The following is an 11,719-nucleotide window of genomic DNA, read 5'->3' as shown; positions in this document are numbered from 1 at the left end:
CCTACACACAGGCTTTCTCCTTCTTCTTCTGACAAATCGTCTTTTAATGAAAATTATGTCAGAGCGCAGCATGATAATGGCCAAAAGGAAGGCCGGCCCCACCGGGGCCCCTTTTACAAGGCAGGTTAGCATCTGCATCAACCGATCTGCATGTTTCAGTCAACAGGGATGACGGTAAGGACGGTAGTGGGAGCAGGAACCCCTCCTCCGACACCTGCTACCGTGGCCCAACCGCCTCGTCCAGTCCTGTGGTAACAGCCCTATCAAGAGCGTTACTTTTATCCCATTCTGTAAACGAGGAAATCGAAGCCTGAGGTGGCTATGCACCGGGTTTAGAGTTCCCTAGCTGGGCAGTGCGGTCTCCAGATTCAAACACAGGTCTTCGGACCGCAGAAGCCCCACCTTCCACCCCTGTTCCTGACTTCCTGACTTTTCTCAGGTTTCAACAGCACACAGTGCTGCCTAAGTTGATGCGTGTGTTTCCCTCTCCTGTCCCTAAACAGCAGTGGCTGGGTGCGTTCTTAGGGTCTTCAGCCTCCTGCCAGGGCTCCCTCCAGGAAGGGGCCAGACACCACTTCCCTCTCCCCTCCCGGGAGCCACTAGGACCCCCTGCGCACTGCCCCTCACAGGACGCTGATTCCCTGCAGCATCTTCTCCTCCCAAGTCTGGCCTCTTAAGGGAACTTTTGGCCTTTTTTTTTTTTTTTCCCCATGGTTGTTTTTGTTTGGTTGCTTGGTTTACAGATCTCCTCTCTTCTGTTTTCAAAAGGACAGCTGGACCACAGCGAGACCCCCAGGACATCAGTCACTCTCACCTCCCCGCCGGCTTCTTGAGGGGCTGCGTTCGTGACGTGCCTCTTCACTCGACCGGTTTATATTTTTAGCTTATGTCATTTCTCCCCTCCTTTCTACCTTTTAAACAAATTTTGTTAGGCCTCTAAAACTTTTATAGAACCACTACTCCCCGAGTTTAGGTCAATTAAGCTTCCTTTTCCAAGTCAAACACTTCAAGGATATTTTGAACTTTTCAAAAATAGAGGGTTTTTTTCTGTTCAATTAAACATTTCAACATAAAATATTTCAGCTTCAGTGTGGTTTACAGAATAGTGTAAACACTGAGATACCACCCAGCTTTATAAAATCTTAACAACACTTAGCCATATTTTTTTTTCAGATTTATTTTTAAAGAAAGAAAAACAACTTTTAATTCTGAAAAGTGGTAGTTAAAAGGAAATAATTAAGTGTGATTCCGGCGTTGACTTCATTTCAGGACAACTAAACAGCCCTTGAAAATGAAGGAGGATTTTTTTTTTTTAAGAGAATAATTCAGTCTAACAAAGTGAATGAAATGATGGAACTAGAAAATTGTCATTTTGTGACTTCGAATGAAATCATTAATCCAGGGAAAGATCATCAGTGGATGGAACTATCAAATGAGAGGCTGACGGGGAACTTGGCAGTGAACGGGTCAGGCTGTCAGCGTCTTTGTCATTTTTATTAGCTTTACCATCACTGAAACGTGGCGTTGTCTCCCCCAGGATGCAATGGAAGTGTTCAGCGTAACCTAGGGAGTTTCCTTGCCAAAAAAAGTTGAACCTGATTTTACCCACATCTTTAGAGAAGACTTCATGTACGGGGCATATAGGGGAGAAAGATTCCATTTAAATGGCACCAGAAGAAAGCAAAGAGATAAATCTAGAATGAGGGACAGTCTGAAGGCTGGTCCCTTTCCTTTAACAAGGGAAGTATAAAAAAGGTGTTTTTTATAAAGGGGAAGGGGAAGGAGAGCCTGCTCTTGATTTGAAGCAATTTAAGACACATTTAAATAAAATATAACGTGTGCTCATGTTTGGGACCCTGATTTGTACATGCCTGGTGTAAAAAGATTTTTCTGAGACCATGGTGGAAATTTAATTTACCCTCTGGTTTCAGTAGCCTAAGGATACTAGTCATTTATTTTGCTAATTCTTTTTAATTTCATTCTTCTAGCTCTGTGGACCCAACCTGTCACTCCCAAATCTGAACACAGTGTGATGTTATCTGCCCAGTTCTTGAGGATCAATAATCTTTGAATTATCTGGTCTACAAAGTGACAAGACTGTAACGGTCCTTACTGACACTGGTTCGCGGTAGACCACACACCCTAACACCTCAGACCCCCACGTAAAAGCAGAGCATCTAAAGCTGGAGGATCATTTATTCACTCATCAATCACTTCTGAACACCTGCTGTGTTCCAGGCACTTCGTTAGTGCTTCAGGGATAAAGCGATGGAGAAGACGTGCTCTCTGCATGGAGAACTGAGGGGCGGCAGCCTCTGGTCTCAGCCAGGGGAGGGGAAGGCACTGTGAGCCTTTCTCCCAGACGGCGGAAGTGCTTCCGCCTTGGGGGTGCAGAGGAGTCAGGGGCTGGCAGCAGGCCTCCATGCGTACGGAGCTGCAGCTGGAGAAGGCCTGGAGTAAGAGGAGCACTGGAGCTCAGTGCGGTGGGGATTCAGGAATTGAAGTCCTTTCCCAAAGGGGAGAAAGGGCTGCTGGGGGGCCAAGACGGGGGGTGAGGGGCCCCGACCGCGCACAGGCGCTCAGCGGCCTATAGCGAGCGTGGCGTGATTCCGAGGGCTCGGGGAAGACTTCGTGCCTGAAACAGCTTCCCCACTAGGGCCCGATGTTCCTTCAAAGTGGGGCGCAGGCTTGCCCCCACAATTAGAGCTAAGGCTTATTATTAAAGCACCCCTGGGAGAGTTAAATTCACATTAGAGGTAAACTCAAGAGTTATTTTGAAGGGTCGTCTTGGAGGATGCCACGATACAAGAGTCCGGTGGGAGGGGGAAGTGCACAGACAACCGAGAGGGGGCTCTGGGAGGCAGACTCCACCATTCTCGCTGGCCGGCCTGACCTTGTGGCTGGTGAGGGCTGGCCAGATGTGGCAAAGCACACAAAGAGAGAAGCACCAGGATGCTTGGTTAGACTGACCTGAAACTCAGGTGTAACACGGCGTCCTGGGTTCCATCTGCAACTCCAGGCCAGTGGGGAGTTCTAACTGGCCTCACTCAAACCTGTAACCATAGACGCCCTGTGGATTTGCGGAGTCTTCTCCTGCGCGCATGAGGATAGCTGGGGAGAGGGGCGTGGAGGGGACAAAGCAGGACCACAATGCATGGGGAGGGAGGAGCGTTCTGGAGGCCTAGAAGGGTAAACTCCCTGAGGACCAGACTGCATCTCTTCTCTCTGCATCCTTGTGTAATGCCTGGTACAGATATGCTGAGATTCTAAAAAAGTGTCAGTTATCATCATCATCAGCAGCAGCATCATCATCATCATCATCATCATCATCATCATCATCATCATCATCATTATCACATATGCAGTGTTTACCACCCCCAGGCTCTCCTCTAAACACTTCACTGAACAATTGAGATGATGCATAAGACGTGGTACAAGTAACTTAAAAGGAACTTGTGCCGGTAAAGGGAGGGGCTCACCAGACATGACTTCTGCATTCAGTGGATTCTTTTGTTACTAATGTGCAGTCCTCTTCTTGGGGGCACTGAACTGAAGCCAAGCTTCAGCCCAGGTTTCTATGCGGCTCTTCAGCTCTTCCTCCTCCTAAAAACCAAAAGTGCAAACAAAGTCAGCGATGTCCTCAGCTCTCCCCTCCCTCCCCTCTGTAACTGCTCCCAGCTCCAGACTGCAGGGGCCCCTGGCCCCCTACCCCAGGCCCCGCACGGTCCCGAGTGCAAATACACGGCCACGTGGGCGCAGCAACGCATTGTTCAGAAAGTAAAGAGCCTTTGAAATAATTCCTTAATGCTTTTTCCAAATTTAGATGATGTGGGTTACATGGGAATTTGGATTATTCAGGCTCATCCTTGCCTCCCCCCACAGAGCGCCCCAAATGTTATTTTGTGCCTTCATAGGAACTGGCAAACGGGGGGTGGTTAACCACGAGCAGCTCTAGCCTGGCCTGAATTGGCTTCAGATTTGCCAAACTGAGCATTTGGAAACTTTGTCTTCATTACATCCATCAAATTAGGACCAGGGAAACCTCAGGACAATTTTAGGATTGGAAAAAGTAGGTTTGGAACAACTGCTACTACTTTTTTTACAAGTCTTTGGTTTTTAGGCAGAATCCTAAATGTTTTCTGTCAGCGCCCTTCTTCACCCCCACCCCGTCCGTCCCACCCCGCCCGGACCCCCAGTGTTCCATCTCCATGCACGGGGAGCTGGCCGCACGCACGTGGCTCTGATTCACCTGCATGTAACCCATCAGGATGTTTAGTCAAAGAAGTCTCCGTCCAAGGAGCCTTACGAGCTGACATTACTAAGCCTGGCTGAAGCCTATTGTTGTTATTGGGGAGTTTCTTTGCTTTGAACTGGGAAGTTGCCGGTCTGAAGCCAGCCCTAAGCCAAAGCAGGCCCAAGAAGCTGCATCGGTCATTCCTTCGTGGGTTGTTTAATTCTGGAATGCAGTCAGCTCAGCACATTCCCAAGGCGGTGAAAAGTCTCCTCTGAGCTGGGTTTAAAGGGCACCACTCCAGCCCAGGCAGCAGGATGGCGGGCAGAAACCCCACCTGGCGACGGTACCTGGCGTCTGATGTTACGATGTACTTCCACTCTTTCCACGCTGGTCCGGCCCAAGGTCATGTCTCACCTCTGTCATCCGTGGCTTCCCACCTGCTTGACGCATACAAGCCCTCTGCCCACTTCACCCCCAGCTCATGGTGTCTGTTGGCACTTCTTAAACAGGGATGTCACGAGTCTTGAGGGACACGTGGTTAAGTTCCAGGGGCAAAGCAAAGTCGCAGGACACACAGGAATATCTCCCTGACAGCATCAAGGCTTCTCAAAAAATCAAGGGCGATATTTTTTGGTTTTATTGGTTTTTTTAAATTGTGATTGTCTTTTTAAATTTTTTTAAATGTTTATTTTTAAAAAAATTTTATTGAAGTGTAGTTGATTTACAATGTTGGTTTCAGGTGTACAGCAAAGTGATTCAGTTGCACATAGACATACATATATGTTTCTTCTTTTCAGATTCTTTTCCATTAGGTGTTATTATAAGAAATGGAATATAGTTCCCTGTGCTAGACAGTAGGACCTTGTTGTTTATCTGCTTATATATAGTAATATGTGTCTGCTGATCCTTAACCCCTAATTCATCCCTCCCCACCCCAATGAAATATTGTTATTTTATGTTTTAAAAATCTATGGAGTAGAGTGCAAAATTATTACACATTCTAAAGATAAAATACGAAGCTTCAGGGAAATTTTCAGCTTGAAGCAGATTTGTTTGGATTAAATTTCTAGGCTCCCAAGAATTATGCATCCATTGCCTTCTGCCATTAGGAAGGTGGGTAAAGAGTTGAGAGAGCCTAGAAAGGATGGCCCAACTCCAACTCCTCACGTTGTCCATCAAAGCCCATCACACAGCGTTCCTCCACCCAGGCTGGTCCACCTCCCGCTGCTCATCACGGGGTGGGGGTCCCTCCAGATGAGGAGGACCCTCCCTTGTTCTCCAGCGCATCCCTACACTGGATGCTTGCTCCTTATAACCCCCAGGGTGACTTTAAATTTCCTGATCTTTGCCTGACCCAAATCCAGATCTCCTAATTCTGTATCCATTGTTTTTCCATCATAAACACATCTTTTGCATGTCTCGGGGCCCTGGTCACGACACTAAGCTCTCAAGGAATATTCACCGAGAGGTTGTGGACTGAGCATGGTCACTGAGCCCTTGAGGTGTGCCGGAAGGAACGACCAGGTCTCTGCTCTTAGAAGGCAGACGTGGGGCAGGGTGGTGCTAAGAGGGGTGTCCGAAGAACTTTTCTATCACCTACTGTTTTCTTCAACTTCAACAAGTCCCAAGTCTTGTTTCTAGTGAGGAGGCAGAACCTGGGGTGAGAGCGAGGATTCAGAGGCTGAGCACAACTTTATCTGGATGAAGTTTATGGAACAAAAAATGGGAAGAAAACTGGATGAGATGGTTGCAAACTGGAGACCCGCAAACACGTTTTTTCCCCCTAAACATTATATATATGTATTTAATTTGGGAATTTCCCCCCCCAAAATCTGGAATTCCTGATTCCCTTGAAAAATCCAGATGGATCAGCGTGACGCTGTGATTTATATTAAGAAATACATGTTTGGTCTTAGTCCTTGTTTGCAGCAGACAGTTCCTAAAACTCACTCATGGGGTTTCCTAGTGATGGAAGCTTACAGGTGTCATTTGTTATGACAGTGAGGTGACTTTTGGGAATACGTAAGGATGGGGGCCGGTGGCCAAGAGAACCAACCAGGTGATTAGAGGGTTGGAACTTTGAGTCTCACTCCTGGCCTCAGGGAAGGGGAGTGGGGTTAGAGGTTGAGTTTACTCACCCATAGGTGATGACTAAATCAATCGTGCCTAAGTGATGAAACCTCCATAAAACCCCAAAAACATGGGGTTCTGGGAGCTTCCAGGTTGGTGACCTTGTGCAGATTTGGAGGCAGAACATGGGAGCTCTGTGTCCTTGGCCCCTCCCTTCCCTCTGCATCTCTTCCGTCTGGCTGTTCCTGAATTATATCCTCTTACAATAAACCAGTGCTCTAGCAAGTGAAATGTTTCTCTGAGTTCTGTCAGCTGTGTAGCAAATTAATCGAACCCAAGGAGGCGGTCATGGGAGCCTCTGCCATACAGCCTGCAGGTCAGAAACACAGGTGACAAATTGGCCTTGTAATTGGCATCTGAATTGAGGTGGAGGCACAGTCCTGTGGGACTGAGCCGTCAACCTGTAGGTCTGACGCCACCTCCAGGCAGATGATGTCAGAACGGAGCTGAATTACAGGGCACCCAGCTGGTGTCTGAGAAAGGCTTGTTGGTGGTGTGAGGAACTCCCCTATACACCGAGACATGTTGTGATTGGGGGTAGAACCCAAATAATCGGGGACGTGGAACCCTGCCTCCCTGCCAGCCAGCAGGGGAGCAACCCTCAGCTGCCACCTTGAAGTTGGGTCTGGACTCCCTACCTCACCGCAGTCTTCACCATTCCGGGTCCTACACACACAGTGCGGCCCCCACAGGCACATCAGTTGGTTATCCTGATCCAGAAACAATTCAAAATTCTAGGGGAGGAAGGTGTAGCTCGGTGGTAGAGTGGGTGCTTACCATGCGCGAGGTCCTGGGTTCAGTCCCCAGGACCTCCATATAAATAAGCCTAATAGCCTCAAAAATTTTTTTAAAAAGACAAGAAAGAAACAAAATCCCAACTTAGAGTCTGTGGCTAGAAAATGGGAGAAGAGGCCAGCAGAATGAATAGTGGTCAGTGAGAGAGAAAAGACCACAGACAGAAGTCCGGCTGGAGGTGAGCTGGGAGAGTCCCCTCTGGGCTGAGTCCCTCAGGCTCTCCGCGTCAGAGCCTCTCCCTTCCAGCAGGTCGCAGGTCCCGACACACCTGCCGTTGTCCGAGGAGCGGCCCTCAGGCTCGGAGCCACGCCTGTACTTGGGTGCCTGCAGTGCGTCCTGCTGCCTCCTCTCGGCATCCAGCCCCTGTTTCCCTCGAAGCACCTGTCTTGTCCCCCTTTCTTGATTTGCCCAGAACCACGTAGAGCTTTTCCCTCCTCCAAGCTGCTCAGATCCAGACATTTTTGTCCAACTCACTTCAAGGACTGTTAGAAAAATCCACCAAGATCAAATCTCTCCTCGCTTCAGAAGGGCCTCTAATGCTAACGTGGGCTGGGGGGGCCCAGCTCCTCCCTCCCCAGGCCTGGTCGGGGGCTTGCCCGGCTGCCCCAGCCTGCCCCCAGCTCCAGCCGGAATTCTGGAGGGGGGATGGGGGAGCAGATCTCTCGTCCCCAAGCTTCTCATTTCACTTGTCACAATGAGGAGATGAGCTGGGCTGATAGGGGTCCCCCAAGGAGTTCCCAGGCTGTGGGGCCGAGCCCAAGCCTTTCATGAACGGGCCATTCCCAGGGCTTCAGATTTCAGGATGAGGAGATTAGACAGGGTCCAGGACCAGGGATCAAGCAGCCGCCAAGCTATCCTTTTCCCTCCCTGGCTGTTCATCTTCACAGCCAAGCACTGTGGTCTCAGGCGGCCAGGAGATGCCACTCTCCCTGCCTGCGGGGGCCAGCAGGCAGCCATGGAGGGGGGCTGTGGACAGAGTTGCTAACAAGCAGATTGGCATTGCTCAGTCCACACAGAAATCAGAGAGAGCGAGCCCCTTTGCTAGTTCCAAAGATGACATGCAAAGGAATTCCACCTCCTTTTATGGCTCTGTTTTTCCCATGCTCTCTTTACGCCCCACGCAAAATAAGAACACATCATAGAATTTCAGGTTGGACTATACTTTAAAAGCCTTTGACCAACTGGCTCTCCTCACATTACAAAGGAGAAAACAGTCGTGGAAAAGGTCACACACGGCGGCCCATCCAAGGCCACACACCACAAAACGTCAGGACAAGGCTGGGAACCGGGCATGTCCAGCCTCCTTCTACCTTTTCTCAAGTCCAGTGGTTCCCAGCCTCTGATCACGAGCCTACGACTTTCATCATTTTTGGCAGAGCTGCAAACACTTGTGCAATGACTTAAAACTTACTCTCCAGCCAGATTCATTTTTTAACTCAAGTACAGTCACTTTTTAAAAGGAAACTGTATCACTGATGCCAATGGAAAAGCAACATTACTTGCTTTATACATCAGAGACCAAAGGGCAACTGTAATTGATGGAAGGCAACGTCGGGATAGTGGGATATTGTGATGTGTGAGGTCTCTCACTCCCAGACCTATTTATTTGGGGTTAAAATGGGAGCGAAGGGTTTCAGAAGCATTAAGGCCACCCTAGCGCCTGGCTGAGACATTCTCCTTGTGGGGAGGATGAAGAATTAGAATGGAAGCCAGCATCCTGGGAACGACCGATGCCTCACCACGCACCAGCAACGTGTTCCCCCAACCCCAGGGTGTCTGTTCCCCACTTTGGGGCCCCTGAACTGGCGGGGAGCGTGTGCCTCTTGCCTGGCTGTCTTCCCTCCTCAGGGGCAGGGATCTGCAGGTGCGGGAGACAGACACCCAGTTCCTTGCACTTTTCAGAAAGAATGGACAGCGGCTCCTGGGGCGGAACAGGTTTTTTGGTGTCGGTTTCCCTGGCGACTAGTGGAGTTTTTCCCAACTTTCTGGTCGGGAAGATCCTGGAGAGGGAAGCAGGGTCACGGGGGGAGGCTAAGGCAGTCCTCGGATCTGAGAGATGGCTAAGCGATCTTCTGCCAACCAGATACCCTCACCTCCCCTTTATTGCCATCCCCGTAAGTTACCGGGGGATCACATCACTCTCTCTGTCGGTGATAGCAGGAATAAATAGGCTCCCTTCCTCTGTGGGAATGCCCAACGAGCACTCTCTGTGAGACTCGACTCAGAGGTCCAGGTAGAACAGGGAGTTGTGCGTGCTCCCCCCACCTCCCCTCTCTCAGCAGCATCACTGTAACGATCCGGAGCACAGGGCATTCTAAATTATCTGCCGCTGCGCTAGGTGTGGGGTCACAGGAGTGAACAATGCATCAGCTTTGTGTACTTGGGACAAATGCCATTCATGGGGAAGAGTACGGAGGACACACATGCTACACACCCACCCCTGGCTGGGCTCATGGATGCTCTGGGAGCCTGGGAGAGAGAGACTGCGGCCAGAGGCTCGGTGAAGGCGGTAGGATTTTTTTCAGGGCTTCCTTCTCCCTGGTGTCCTCTGGTCTTCCTCCTCCCCCTTCTGCCCTCCCCCAGAATGCGCACCGAGTCGCACCGGCGGAGGGCTGCGGGGCTGGCTCTCCCCCCGGACGTGGGCCGCACAGGCATCCCGGAAGCCTGTGGCGGTGGGAGGCTGGCCAGGTGGACAGCACCCCCGCAGCTGCCCGCGAGAGCCTCGAAGACAGATTTACCAGTTGCCAAATTCTCCTGATAGCCCACTCTCCTCCGCGTGGCCCTGCACAGCAATTCCTGAGCACCAGTGATGGGAGAGGGCTCAGAAAAGGCAGGGGAAAGGGCGTCACTCAGAACCGCTGGGACCCACTCGGATGCCCTGGGCAGATCCCACCCTCCCCGTCTTCAGAGCACGGATTCCATCTCTGCCTCCGCAGACGCCCCAGGCCGGAGGTGGGGGCTGCTGACCCGGGGTGGTCTCACCCCCTGCCAGAGAGCCCTGTTGACCGTATGCCCTGCGGTGCCGGTTGGGCTGGCTGGCAGTCAGACGTGGGTACCAGCTTCACCACTGAGCCTCCATTTCCTCCTCCACAGCCTTCTCCAGCCTTTTATGAAGATCTCTATTCCAGACGTGGAAGGAAAGGAACACGGGGGGCCAGGGGAGGGAGGGAAAGAGAGAAGGAGAGGAGGAGAAGGATTTTTAAAAAAGGGAAAATAATGGTGTGATTGTGACAACAGAGAAGTGGAAACTCAGGGAAAGGGCCAGCAGACGTGTGTGTTAATCATCAAGGGAAGAGCAAGACTGTCCCCTTGGTCTCTGCGCCTGTCGGTGGGGCTGTGTCTGCCCGAGCTTGACACTGTCACTCCTGATCAGCGAACGTGGACTGAGGTGACCTCTCTGCGCCCAGCACTGCGCCCGGGAAATACACAAGAGCATCTGGGCTTAGACGGGCATCAGCTTACACGATTTCAGGAAAAAAATGCAAAAATCATACACACAGAATTAAGTACAAAAACATGTTTGTTCAGAATGAGAAAAAAAAATCATAATACATTAAATGTGTCTAAAAGCTGACATCCACAGCGAAGCCCCGGAAATGCAGAAGCTGACAATATTTTCGCTAACTTTCCCCTTGCATTCTCTCTAACCTCCTCTTCACGCGACTTCGTGAAATTACTTTCTGTGGAGAGAAAGGACAGATGTTTCAGGCTTTCCTCCAGCTTAGATGCTTGAAATTTATTTTTTATTTTTCATCAAATACAATGTGCATTCGGTCTCACGCCTCGATTAGCTCCGCCGCTCACATCACTGACGAAAAGCCTTCCAGTTCTGCTCTGCCACTGTCCCTCCGCCCACTTGACAAGCCACGGAGGCGGGTGGGACAGAAGGGCCCTCAGGACTTGGCATCGCTGCGCATGAAGGGGACCTTCTCTCTCTGCCCACTCTGTGGGGCTGTGGAGCTAGGATGAAGGGCAGGGTCACTGTTCTCCCGAGACCCAGGGAAGGAGGTGTGTCTGGAGTTTGAGATCCCGCACGAAGGAAGGGCAGATGCTCATGAACTCCTGAGTACTCCACCACCTCCAGGCCATCAGCACATGTCCACCAAATATGAAACAGTCCTTGAGCCCCTGTTCCATGCCAGGCACTGTACTTGGCTCTGGGAAACAGCAGGAAACAACCTGGGGAAGGCTGTCCATCCTCAGGACCGCCATTTTTCTCTCTACGGGTTGGATGATAGGTGTGCAATGGTTTTGTCCCCACACAACCTGATAGTACAAAGTCTCTGGGTCCTCCCAATCACCACTGCCCTGGCTAGGGACACGGTGGCAGCGGGGGCCTTCCCACCGTCATCTTCACCTTCCCCAGCCCTCCCCCCACCACGGTCCCAGTGCCCCTCGGAGTATGAGGATGAAAACAAACCCCCAGTATATTTGGCCAGGTTTCCTTTCCCACGATGGGCAGGCGCCCACTGGTACAGTCACTCTATTCTTGGGGTCTGATGTAGGTGTGTCTTTTACAAAGTCCTTGGGTCAAAGATGGGACTCAGCATGGGTGGGAGT

The sequence above is a fragment of the Camelus ferus genome, chromosome 34, assembly GCF_009834535.1.
Source record: "Camelus ferus isolate YT-003-E chromosome 34, BCGSAC_Cfer_1.0, whole genome shotgun sequence".
Taxonomy (NCBI): Eukaryota; Metazoa; Chordata; class Mammalia; order Artiodactyla; family Camelidae; genus Camelus; species Camelus ferus.
Note: the sequence above shows the minus strand (reverse complement) of the source record.